Source organism: Pinus tabuliformis, chromosome J (assembly GCF_031772625.1).
Source record: "Pinus tabuliformis cultivar Carrire ecotype Pingquan chromosome J, CPIR1, whole genome shotgun sequence".
Taxonomy (NCBI): domain Eukaryota; kingdom Viridiplantae; phylum Streptophyta; class Pinopsida; order Pinales; family Pinaceae; genus Pinus; species Pinus tabuliformis.
In genome coordinates, this window is record NC_142295.1 from 1,072,981,503 (window position 1) to 1,072,994,927 (window position 13,425).

Here is a 13,425-nt window from a genome sequence, read left to right on the forward strand (position 1 = left end):
ATACCAGTATTTTAACAGAGAACAGGGAATCGAAGAAACCACTAACAGAACCTAAAGAGGGAACTGAAAAACCAGTCTGCAAAATTAGCATAGTGGTTGGGTTTTAAAACCTTGTTTCAAAATGGAAAAGAGGGGCAAGGGTAATTGAGTTGAAGGGCCTGGAGATATATATTAAAAAGGCACACGGATGGGGGCACTAAAATTTCAACCTGCGAACAATATCTTTTCATTCAGTTAACAAGTAAACAAATCATTAAAAAGTCATGTGCCCTGTGATGTTGTCGTAACTTGTAAAACTGTCCTTCAATATATGTGTTATATCAATTTATGAGAACAGGGTATAGTCCTGGTTGATTTATATATATAATGTTATGGCCAAACTGAAAAGGAAAAATATTCACACAAAAAATATTGTAAGTGAAATAAGCCGTTAAGAAATCATATATGTAGCTGAATAAATTCGGTTGTAAGTAATATTCAATCAAATTTACAAGAGGGGTGAGTGTTAGCTCTGCAGCTAATGTCCAATTGCCCTTTTATCATACATTTGTCACAAAGTTGTGCAGTAAACATACTACTACAACAGGGATAGCAAGCTGCTCCTGCCTTAGTAGAAGTCTACTTATCATCAAAAGATGTAAAATGTTTCTCAAGTACTGATCTATTAAAAAGTCATGTGCCCTGTGATGTTGTCGTAACCTGTAAAACTGTCCTTCAATATATGTGCTATATCAATATATGAGAACAGGGTATAGTCCTGGTTGATATATATATATAATGTTCTGGCCAAACTGAAAAGGAAAAATATTCACACAAACAAGATTGTAAATGAAATAAGCCGTTAAGAAATCATATGTGTAGCTGAATAAATTCGGTTGTAAGTAATATTGAATCAAATTTACAAGAGGGGTGACTGTTAGCTCTGCAGCTAATGTCCAATTGCCCTTTTATCATACATTTGTCACAAAGTTGTGCAGTAAACATACTACTACAACAGGGACAGCAAGCTGCTCCTGCCTTAGTAGAAGTCTACTTATCATCAAAGATGTAAAATGTTTCTCAAGTACTGATCTATTATGAATCCCGGATCACCACCAGCAATGTTCTGAAATGAATCTCTATAGATGTATCAAGCTTCATCAATCAAATGGATGCTGCCACCATTGGAGCAAAGTGCTGGAAGATGATTGATTTTCAAGCTGAGCTGCAGAGGCTGCAGTGCCCAACCATTCATCTAGTTCACCTCTTGGCTGCAGCTCTTCCCAACTGGCAGTTTGCAAGCTGGCAATGCATTTTTCTTCTCTAAATGGAATCTCCTTGATGGAGTCTAAGTTTGACAGAGGTTCCCCTGTAGATGAAACAGAGCCTTTCATGGATGCAGAAAGTACAAATGAGCCAGGCTGGTCCAAATAATTCTTTTCAGCTAAATTTGGAAAACAGCTGTAGGGATCTGTTAACTTGACTGATTGAGACCTTATCAGTCTTGTGGCATGCACCATTTCTGTGGGAGCCTTTTCAAAAGGTATTGCAGTAATTTCTCGTGGCTTATCAAAAATGGATTTATCCTTGTCGTCCACTCCCTTTTCCAAAGAAAGCTCAAATAAACTTTCAGCAACCATTGGTGTTTGTACAGAGTTGCATTGTTCAGACGCTGGAATTTCCATTTTATTTGTTTCCCCCCGGTGGCTCTTTGGTACACTGACAGATCTCTTTGTCCATTGTATTTTTGTCATTTTGTTTGCATGTTTCTTCCATCTATCTTCAATTTGACCATTAGAAACCACTGCACTGCAAAGACATCAGATATATTCAACAATTATTTACCTGCTCCAAAAAATATAGAAATTTCTTTAGATAAATGAAAAACTCGACTGACTGAAGCCTCCATTTTTCTATAAATTACGCAGGCTAGCATAATGACGAATCAAAGCAGGAGTGTTAATAGTAATAAATGTTATGGGTGGTGTATTTGAGTGTATCTATGTATCATTTCAGTGCAGAAGAGAGCAGGTAAAAGATGGATATCAAACTTAAATGGCTGTTGGAATGAGTAGATTTTATGTTATGCTCAGTTTGGAACTTGAATGCCTCAGATTAGAAGATCCAGGACATCCTTTAGATTTTAGTTTCTAAGAGGGTCTATCACCATGCAAATAATAATAATATAAACTAGAAACTGTGTAATCAATGGTTTTCCATCCCATGCATTAACCTCTGAATGTGTCACTAGCAAAAAACATTGATTGCATCCAATGGACATTTTTGTCCTAATAGCTGAAGAGATGAAAACGACCTTGAATGAATAGCATAACCAGAGTTTTTTAGAACGTGGTTAGACCTTCAAAGGGCTAACCAGAAGAATATTTGCTGAGATTATGAAATTTGTAAATATAATGTTAACACTGAACAATAGACCTAGCTTATGTGAACTAGAAATTGGTACATGTACAGCTCTTTTACAACATAATGGGTCCTTTCTTAGGAAACCCCATCTCTGTAGTCTGTTTAAACCTTGGAAATGTACAGAGATTGAAAATGGAGATACATGCTTATAACCAGAAAATCAATGAATCTGGTGATAAATGCTCAATAAATCAAAGCTGGAGGGCCAAATCAGGCTGTGAATCAACCAGCATTCCAGAAGACTGCCTAACTGGAGACCTTGGAGACTGTTTTTCTACATTCAAATCTGGTGGAATCGAATTTGAAAATTCAGATGTCTGTTGAGAAGGCTGTTTTGAAGGTAAAGACTTCCATAGTTGTTTTTGAGATTGGGATGTATCAGCTCCCATTGGGAATAGTAAGCAGAATGAACAAGCTTTCAACTAACCATTCTGCACTGAACAGATACCTAACATGTCTATCATTGGACTTCATAACTAGTTATTTGTTTCCAGGTTAAGGAACGATATCTTTATTACAAATTGTAGAGACCTTGGTGGATCTTTATAATCCTCAAAATGTTAACTGTAAAGATTTAGTAAAAAAATTGCAAAATCTTTTAAATTTTACAGAAGTATTTGACCATTTCAACCTATATACAATAATTCCACATTACAGAAGCATAAATGTAGAAATTTAGCCCACAGGGTTAGCTCAACCGTTGTCAGTCCCCTTTACCCTCTTCCTCAGTCCCCTACATATTCTCTTTCTTCACATTACACTTCGGATGATAGAAGCAGCAGAGAATTTTTGTTGTAATGCAGAGAGGCAAAATGGCATTGGTTTAGATGTAGATTGTGATTTCTTAGAAATCCATACTGTTGAATATAGATGTAGATTGTGATTTCTTAGAAATCCATACTGTTGATTATGGGCAAATCCTTGAAATATTACATCTTGTTGATTGACAAGAAGATTACACCAAAATTCAAAGTTAGTATATAGAAAAATTAATCTTTAGAACTACTCCTCCATATGGAAGGATCATATGCCCTTCTGAAAGAGGCCTATATTCTTTTTTTCTGTTTCGTATAGAGTGGATAAACCCCATATGGTGATGGGATTCATTCATGTCATTCATAGAGTGGATATTCTTTTATCTGTTTCATATTCTTTTATAGACTTCAGAGAGTGGATAAACCCCATATTCGTTGGCCATTCTTCTTATTCTTTATCTCCTTCAGCTACAAGTTTGGCTCTGCATGATTATAATCTATGGTTTTGTGCTCAATTTTAATGCGGATCATTCACATAAACTACTCGATAGCAGCGGAGCTTTCATTACCCTTTTGTTTCAACGATTTTCTATTCACGATGTGAAGATTTTCCTGTAGATTAATAGAGCAATAATTGTGTATGGGTTTCTACACAGTCGATCAATCCAGCCAAACCGTTGGTTAATATGAAATGCAAAACCCTATAAATGAGGCCTTTACGTTATTTAAAACGTTACCAAATAAAAAATGCAAACACTGGATACCAAATAAAGTACGGATCGGCATATCCTTTGGAACCCTAACAAATTACGGATGGGCACATCGTGATTATAAAAAATGCGAATCGAACTCCTTAAGCAAACAAAGAGATTTATAATTACAGAATGTTGAGAGAATGCGAGGGTTTTAGCAGTCTTTAAAACAGTGATTATAAAAAATGCGAATCGAACTCCTTAAGCAAACAAAGAGATTTATAATTACAGAATGTTGAGAGAATGCGAGGGTTTTAGCAGTCTTTAAAACAGATTTAAAACTAAATGAATGTTTAAAACCACGATTTGTCATTTGCAGAGACGGTGCAGGAATATACCTCGCGGTAACAGAGCTCAGTCCGGCGGGCACTGGGTTGCAGAGCACAGTGGTTCTGGTTGCAGAGTTTCGGTGGCGCGCAGCGCTTCAGTCCTGCGGGCACTGGGTTGCAGAGCACAGTGGTTCTGGTTGCAGAGTTATGGTAGCGTGCGAAAATAGTTCTCGGAATTATGTTATTGAACGAGACGGGGTGGGTCCCGCGTGGGTCATCGGAAACGTGAGGTGGCCGCCGGAGTCCGATGCCTATGGATATGTATGCGCCCCATAACTTGATTGACATACATAGCTGGCAAGGGCATTTATGACTCAATATATGGCTGGTTAGCCCTTGCCATGGAAATTCCGGTTGTATTTAGAGAAAATTTGGCAAAGATTTTTATAAATCAAATTATAGTTATTAAACTTCAAAATTTTAGGTGTTTTAAACATTTTTTATGGCGCTGAATCCATTTCCACAATCAAAAACACAATTCAAACAATGCCACTACAGAGTTTTTTGAAAACTTTTTGTCGAAATTAAAGGCACTTTTTTTTTTTTTTTTTTGCCCTATACTATACATAATATGATGTGTGCATTAATGAAAAGCTTACTTTAATTTTGAAAAGCCCCCACACTCTAGAAATTTGAATTTCAAACCGAGCTCAAAATTTTTGAAATGTGCTGATGACAGAACCATTGTTGGGTTTCCACCATGGTTTCTGTAAGGCCTCCAAGAGATGAACGACGGGCGCAAGGCGGGCGCGAAGTAAACGACGAGGGCATGTGTGAGAACGCACCCGCACTTGGGCGAGCCGACGTTGGAGGCAAGCTAAACGTGGGCGTTCGTGTTAATAATTGGAAGGTCGGCCGAGGATGGATTTGCGACCTCACTAGCATATATATCGAATGGACTGCGATTCATTTCAAACCATCGAACATATCTTCGCACTATTCATACGCACAAGGGGTAAAACAGCGCAGGGGTAAAGAAGACTGCGCATATCTCATGCGCAACACTTCTAAGGTGCAGTTTTGATTTTAAGTGCGGTTTGGGTGAGGCAAGCGTGCCGAGGTGGGAGTTATGTGCAGATAATTGTGTGCAGGATTTGACAAGGTGAAATAGGTGGCTCGGGTGAGCATTCCACTTTGTGCAAAGGTGCACATAATTTGTAAAAGGCTGGTTTATGAAATTATTCTAAGTATTGGCTTGGAGTTTGCCAAGCATTACTTGTGTTGTAATATTGAAGAAGCTATTATAATATATTGTTGGGCAGACTTTCTGGGAGTTGCCCCTCCCTTTATACTTGCTTATTGTTGATGTTCTCGGTTTATTGTTCATGGTTAATAATTGAGAATGGTCTTCACTAAAGTATAAAGGATAATGCTTTATTCAGTTGTAAAAACATAAGCTAAGTATGTTCATGTTGAAGTAGGCGTAGTCCACGAGTTTTAGTATTGTTAAAAAGAAAGCGCTCGGTGGTGCCGCACCTCGCTACAAGCGGTTGGAAGATCACCGCAGGTGTAGGGGCGTGACAGTTGGTATCAGAGCTCGGTCGAAGCTGGTGAGCAGGGTTGCTCATGGCGGGTGAAGCTGATGCAGATAAGGTTATGGAGAAATCATGGATGAACAGTCTGGGTTTCATCAACTTGATGGTTCATGGCAAGACCATTCAAGCTCTGATAGACACAGGTGCTACACATAACTTTATGATGACACGGTTAGCAAAAGGGGCTGGACTGATGACCTCCCCATCAGATATGGAGGTCAAGGCAGTAAACCCTAGAGCTAAGGTGGCAGGTTTGGTACATGATATACCTGTGCAGATAAAAGGCTGGAAGGGTCAGTTGGACTTCACAGTGATGGAGATGAATGACTTCGATGTGATACTTGGACAAGATTTCTTGAAGGGCAACAAGGCTATTGTTTTCCCCTTCTGTGATGAAGATGTTGCAGGCATGACTACGATGGAGGATGAACTTGAGGCTGATCAAGTTGAACCAGGATCGTGCAGTTTGTCAACATGGATGGATGAGGTCACTCACATGGAGGAGCCTCATGATGATGAAGTAAGTAATGATACTTGTGTTTCATTTGGGCATTTGGGAGATGGACCATGTGCAGTGAAGGACAAAGTCAGTTTGCCAAGGCAAGGGGACATCTTACCATGGATGACTATGATGGAACCTTGTATGGAAGAGCAAGGATTGTCAACTATTGCAGGGCTTGTTGGGGCCACTTGTGACTTTGTGATGAAAGGTGCAAGGACCCGGGACAAGGGTGGAACTTGATGATCGTTGTGGAGGATTGGGTCATGCTTTAGCCACATGAAGGATTGGCTAAGTGCCCGGCATGACTCATGGACAGATTGAGGAGGGCACACACTTGTGATGTTTTGGGTGGACTTGTCATGGCCGAGACCAAGAGTAAGTCTTGATGGACACTTTGGTGGAGGAGCTATGATGAAGGGACTCATGACATGATGATGAGATGGTTGGGTGACCGAGTTCACTAAACCGAAGATCGAAGACTTGGATGAGATGGCCAGATGTTGTGATGTGTCTACTTGGTTGGACTACATGGGCAGCTTAGTCATGGACATCAGGTTGGAGACTTGAAGACATGAAGCATGGCAGACCTATGCAAGGACATTGGGTGGAAGCACTTGTAGAGATGTCAAGGGACATCCAAAGAGGAGTGCAAAGGCAGGAATGTTATGCAGGAGGACTTGCTAGTGTGACATGGGAACTTGAGGATGGCACATTGCAGATGATGAAGAGGACTTCATGGACCTGAATGGGGCACATCGAGAGTTGGTAAGATTGAAGACTTGGATGGACTTGTGAGCAGCTATGGAGCATTCCTACTACATGGAGAGCTGAGGCATCTTGTATGCTTGCTAAGGTGTTGATTGGGGATGGGTTATGGGGCTCATGAGGACATGAGATTGTTGTGACTTTTAGGGACTTCATGTATGATGGACTTAAAGATCTAATACATTGAGGAGCTGAGGTCAGGTGACTTTGATGCAGTATGGGATGCATACTTTCAAAGTGCATGTATGGGCATGGCTTGGAAGGGTGACTTGATGTAGAGGATCGGTATGAGGCACTTTGGAGTGATGGAGTTACAACGATGATGATGATGATGCCTTGGTGATACACTTGAGCATGGGTTGAGCCGAGACTCAACTACTTTCTACACATGGGAGCTGATTTGATCAAGGATCATGGGCAGCACATGGATAGATGAGACAAGTGCATACTTGTTTCTATGAAGACTTGAGGATGGCACATTGCAGATGATGAAGAGAGCTTCATGGACCTGAATGGGGCACATCAAGAGTCGGTTTGAGGAGATGTTCCCTTCACTTGGAGGAGACACACATATGGGCAACATGTTGCAGATGAGATGGATGGAGTTTCCATGGACCTGAGCATGGATTATGGAGATACATACTTTGGTATGGTGAGCTTGGTGGCAGCGGTCACTAGGCCGAGACATAGTGGAGAAAGAGTCTCTACATATGTTGCAAGGATGTTTGCCTTGTGTAGAAAGGTCGACATCATGGATGAATGATGATCTTGGTAGAGAGCTACCAGGATGATATGTGGTCGAGGACGACAACGATTTCAGGTGGAGGAGAATGTAAGGCCTCCGAGAGATGAACGACGGGCGCAAGGCAGGCACGAAGTAAACGACGAGGGCATGTGTGAGAACGCACCCGCACTTGGGCGAGCCGATGTTGGAGGCAAGCTAAACGTGGGCATTCATGTTAATAATTGGAAGGTCGGACGAGGATGGATTTGCGACCTCACTAGCATATATATCGAATGGACTGTGATTCATTTCAAACCATCGAACACATCTTCGCACTATTCATACGCACAAGGGGTAAAACAGCGCAGGGGTAAAGAACACTGCGCATATCTCATGCGCAACACTTCTAAGGTGCAGTTTTGATTTTAAGTGCGGCTTGGGTGAGGCAAGCGTGCCGAGGTGGGAGTTATGTGCAGATAATTGTGTGCAGGATTTGACAAGGTGAAATAGGTGGCTCGGGTGAGCATTCCACTTTGTGCAAAGGTGCACATAATTTGTAAAAGGCTGGTTTATGAAATTATTCTAAGTATTGGCTTGGAGTTTGCCAAGCATTACTTGTGTTGTAATATTGAAGAAGCTATTATAATATATTGTTGGGCAGACTTTCTGGGAGTTGCCCCTCCCTTTGTACTTGCTTATTGTTGATGTTCTCGGTTTATTGTTCATGGTTAATAATTGAGAATGGTCTTCACTAAAGTATAAATGATAATGCTTTATTCAGTTGTAAAAACATAAGCTAAGTATGTTCATGTTGAAGTAGGCGTAGTCCACGGGTGTTAGTATTGTTAAAAAGAAAGTGCTCGGTGGTGCCGCACCTCGCTACAAGCGGTTGGAAGATCACCGTAGGTGTAGGGGCGTGACAGTTTCTGTGCTACATTCGCCCATCGCTGAGGTTTCATGGAGTTGGTGGTGAAAGCATCAAAACGTTTCTGAAATTTTTGTACACTGCCCAGCTGAGCTCTGAAGAAATGAAGGCGAATTACAGAGAGCTTGTGAAGCTCACCCATTTCTACCAAGTGAAGTTGTTCCTGGTGAAATTGGATAGATTCATTTCCAGTAAGATTCTGAACCAGAACAACTGTGTCGAAGTTTTGAACATGGATTACTTGTATGAATTCGAGACAACGAAAAAGGCCACTATGAATGTTGTTTGTGATCTCAACGATGAGTTGTATGATATAGCCTCTGAAGAACTGCAGCCGGACCATCCATGGATGGCTCCTGATCCATATATATGGCCATTAGTAGAATTCGTAAACTTCTGGTCCCTATATTATAAGGTTAGCATATATTAAAAAATTGAATTTTAACCATATTATTTTATAATTAAATAAATTATTCTCCATTTAATCACTAAAATAATTTTAATTTAAATATAATTTTTTACTAATTTATATATATATATATATAAATGCTCAATCTACAAAGAACAATAAAGCATTAAGCCAAGGTTATTTAAGAAAAAAAGTGACGCTCAAAGTTGGAATCATTTTACTAAATGAATGATTATATAAGAATATAATGATAATAAAAAAATTGTGGATTCCAAAATGACGTGGATCAACCATTTTATTGCCATTTGAAACTAAATGCAAATAATATCAAACTAAAATGCAAATAATATCAAACTATTGTAACCTTTACCATTTGATATATTGCATAACAATTTTTTTATATTAAATTATTATAAGTAGAGTTATAAAACTTAAATTGTGGGCCAATATTGATAAAATATCAAATTTTTCATTATCTAAATTAAAAAAAAAAAAAAATTATAAAAATAAATGAAATTATAATTTTATTTTAAATTATTATTAATATTAATTATAAAAAATTTAATATATGAATTAAATTTATATAATTTGAAAAAAACATGTAATAATATTTTTAATCGAAGTTTCATTGCAATTTTATTATGAAATTTTTTTAACTTATAATTAATTTTTGTTACAGTATTATGGTACCCAATATAAAATGTCAATTTACATCAATTGTACTTATATTATAGTGCCTCGCTCTAGTTGACTATCCCTGATATGACAATAGCATTAATATAGCATTAAGGCTCACTCAGTATTCTTTGAGGACCTCAGGTTGAGGATCTAGCTATTTGACTCTACTATTAGTGGATGTGATGGTTATGTTTGTTATCTAATTGATGTTGTGATGACAACAACTGTGATGGATGCATTTGTTTCCTAGTTGATGTTATGACGATGATAGATGTAATGGATGTGTTTATTTCCTAATCGATGTTATGATAATAATAGTTGTGATGGATGTGTTTATTTCCTAGTTGATGTTACGATGATGATAGTTGTGATAGATATGTATGTTTTCTACCAATATTATGATGATAATAGTTGTGATGGATGCATTCATTATGTTGGCTACTTACATTAGTTTTGGTTCACAGTGAACAACGATGTTGATGAATATGTCATGTTGATGATTTAACATATGTTATTATCTCAATGATTAACATTGTAAAACATTACTACTAATGATTATCGAGTATGGCAAGAGACCACTAGATGCATTTGTATGTGATGAGTCGATGACATCTGGTTTGATGGAATTGAATATTTTTCTTTGAAATTTTAAAGTTCAGTTTGAATTTTGTTGTAAATTCTAATGACATGTTAGTGGATGAAGGCACATGTTAGTTGCTTGGCCGAATGACTCACATATGGGTGATGGGGTTGTACAGATAGATGGAACTTCATGGAAGGGGTGGGACAATGTCCCTGATTTCACCTGCTAGAAATCCCATCATGACTTGGATGGAAGGGTTGGGATACCTTCTCCTTGAAGATAACGATGTCATGGGGGCAGGTCCCAAATTGGGTTGTTGATGAGGACTTTACTGGGGGGCACACATCAAGGAATATTCCTTGATTCCCAACACCATTAGTCTCACTATAGAGGGTGACATAAGAGAGGATATCATTCCCCACAATCACACTTAGCTTTCCCCTCGTAATCATTATATGCTTGAAGGGCATACAAATTGGCACGCTTGGAACTTCAAGGGAAGTTATTGAAGGGCACGACCGATTTCGTATCCTTGGCATCAAGAAGAAACTGTTTGACGTGGCACCCTTGGAACTTCGAAGGGAAGTTATTGAAGGGCATGACCGACTTTGCACACTAGGCATCATGATGAAACTACTATAATATGATAATCATACTAATTCACATAATGTGGTAAATAAAGTTTTAAAGCCAAGTTATCTAACCAAGAAAAAAAATTTGGGTAAAGGGAGAATAGGAAGAAATAAAAAAAATTGGACCACTTGAGAACTCTACCTCCCCTCATTTGGGAAATTTTGAGTAGAAAATGTGCATAAGTGTTTTACTAGGCAAGAGTGGGGGGGATGGACATAGAGCGAATTAAAAAGATTAGTACTAATGGATTTTTAACCCCATAAGAAAAGAGGGTGGTGAATAAAATTAAATATTAATAAATTAGATTGTAGGACATTTAGAGAACCTCCATGTGGCAAGAGCCAATACAAGAATCTCCATCCAAGAGACAATTTGAGTTAAATTAAGAGGTAGTTGGGGGACCAAATCTTATACTTGTCAGTTCACTTCAGTAACAAACACAAATTGAGTAGAAAAAGGGGGTCAAGAGACAACTAAGAGAAGATATAGAAAGTCTCGTTGGGGTGAGGAAAAATATTATGTTTGAATTAGAATTTTAAGTAAATAATTTTGGAGAGCCTTAGTAAGAGGGTGACACATGGGTGGGTGAATAATCAGACTTTTGGATTAATAAAAATAATTAATTATGCATGAAGTGCTAAGTGTCATCTATGAAGCCTCTTATAAATTAAAGGGCAAGCTATGGGAGATGGGACTTTTGCTTACCCTACTGTTCGATGGATGGGATTATGTTATTGTGAGTGACTACGAGCTATAGTGAGTTTGGTGAGGTGAAGGCATTTAGAGAGGGGACTCGTTAACCATGGGTGCTCACCTCCATCAACTAGTTTTCTTCCTCTATTGTATAGGCCCATTGCAGCGAGGGGATCTGTGGGGAAAAAGAATACTCATAGAGTATGCTTGGAGGTCAACCGGTGGGTCACTAACATTCGGTCGGAGCACATCAACATTCACACTTGGACACAGATGACAACAAGGGAGTGCAAGTAGTAGTAGAAAGGCCAAGATCAAATCTCCACTCCAAGGTGACCAATACCTGTTGTACTCATGATGTTCTATTACATGATTTTGTTGTTTCTATAGTTACTAGAATGTAAAACAAAAGTAAATGATATGTAGAATGCATTGTAAATTTTGGACATTTGCTGCAAATGCCTCAATATCTATGTGTTCCCAATGTTACTGGGTGTTTAAGGTATTATGTGATCTTGGTGTGGATGTAGCTAGCAAATAATTAGATAAATTGAAAATGCTTATTTGATTCCAAACTTAACTACATTATTTATAGTTAAAAAAAAAAAAAAAAATGGTTCCTTCAAATATGTCATGTTTTTCCCAACTTCCTATCACATCTTATTTGCAAATTTAAATCTTTTTACTTTTTATCATATCTAGTATTGTACCATAAATTACATTTTATTTTGTTCATAAAATTTTGTTTATTTATAGTTAAAAAAAAACCGAAGTGTCTTAAGATGATGGTTCCTTCAAATATATCATTTTTTCCCAAACTTCCTATCACATCTATTTGCAAATTTAAATTTTTTTACCTTTTAGCATATCGAGTATATTTAAATAGTGTTCCATAAATTACTTTTTATTTTGTTCATATAGTTTTGTTTTTAAAATTGAGTAAATTGTAATATCACTGAAATACTAATTTTTGAATAAAAAATCTAAATATACTAAACTTAACCGATTAAATAAACAGGGCTCATTGAAATGGATAGATTTGACAATTTGAGTATTGATATTGACAATCTATCACTCCACTGTTTTCCATTTAAAACAAAATTTTAAAGTTAAATGTTTAAAATCTAGAAAAAATATTTATATAAATATTTGTAATACAAATAATATTACTTAAAATAGATTTTTATTTTTAAATTATAATAAATAATTAAGAATTTTATTTTTATTTTAAAATTATAATAAATACGTAAGAATCAAAATTAGTAGCCAAAAGTTAAATATAAAGTTAGGAAATTGAAAAAAAAATCAATATTAATATTTATTAATTAAATAAAATATTTTTCTATACCTACACCAACAACATCTTAATCCAAAATTAACCAAGAATATGAAGACTGAAAATAGAGACAACAACATTTTAATCCAAGATTAACCAAGAATGTGGAGACTGAAAATGGAGAGCTTGGCTTTCAAAGGCATCTTAGGACTCTGAAAATGGAAAGCAGGCTCTGAAAGCAATCTTAGGAACGATTATATAGAAATATAATGATAATAAGAAATGTGAGGATTCCAAATGATTTGAACCAACCATTTTCCTCTGTCATTTTAAACGAAACGCAAATAATGTCAAAGGACTGAAACCCTTGCCTTCTTAAACTAAATGCAATTTATGGCCAGATCGGTTGAGAAATCACCGAAAACTATTTGATAAAACATATTTTGCACCATACACTATTCAT

At 37.3% G+C, this 13,425-nt stretch overlaps 1 long non-coding RNA gene across 2 annotated transcripts; it reads right to left on the reverse strand.

Moving 5' to 3' along the window:
- Window positions 1-862: 862 nt before the first annotated feature.
- Window positions 863-4,383, reverse strand: LOC149230664 (uncharacterized). 2 transcript variants are annotated; one of them, XR_016247389.1, is made up of 2 exons: window positions 4,249-4,383; window positions 863-1,788 (listed from the first exon to the last, which is right to left on the reverse strand). It is a non-coding gene; the product is annotated as an uncharacterized LOC149230664 (long non-coding RNA). The 2 variants fall into 2 exon arrangements; XR_016247390.1 differs by having other exon boundaries at window positions 863-1,824.
- Between the last annotated feature and the right edge of the window lie 9,042 nt (window positions 4,384-13,425).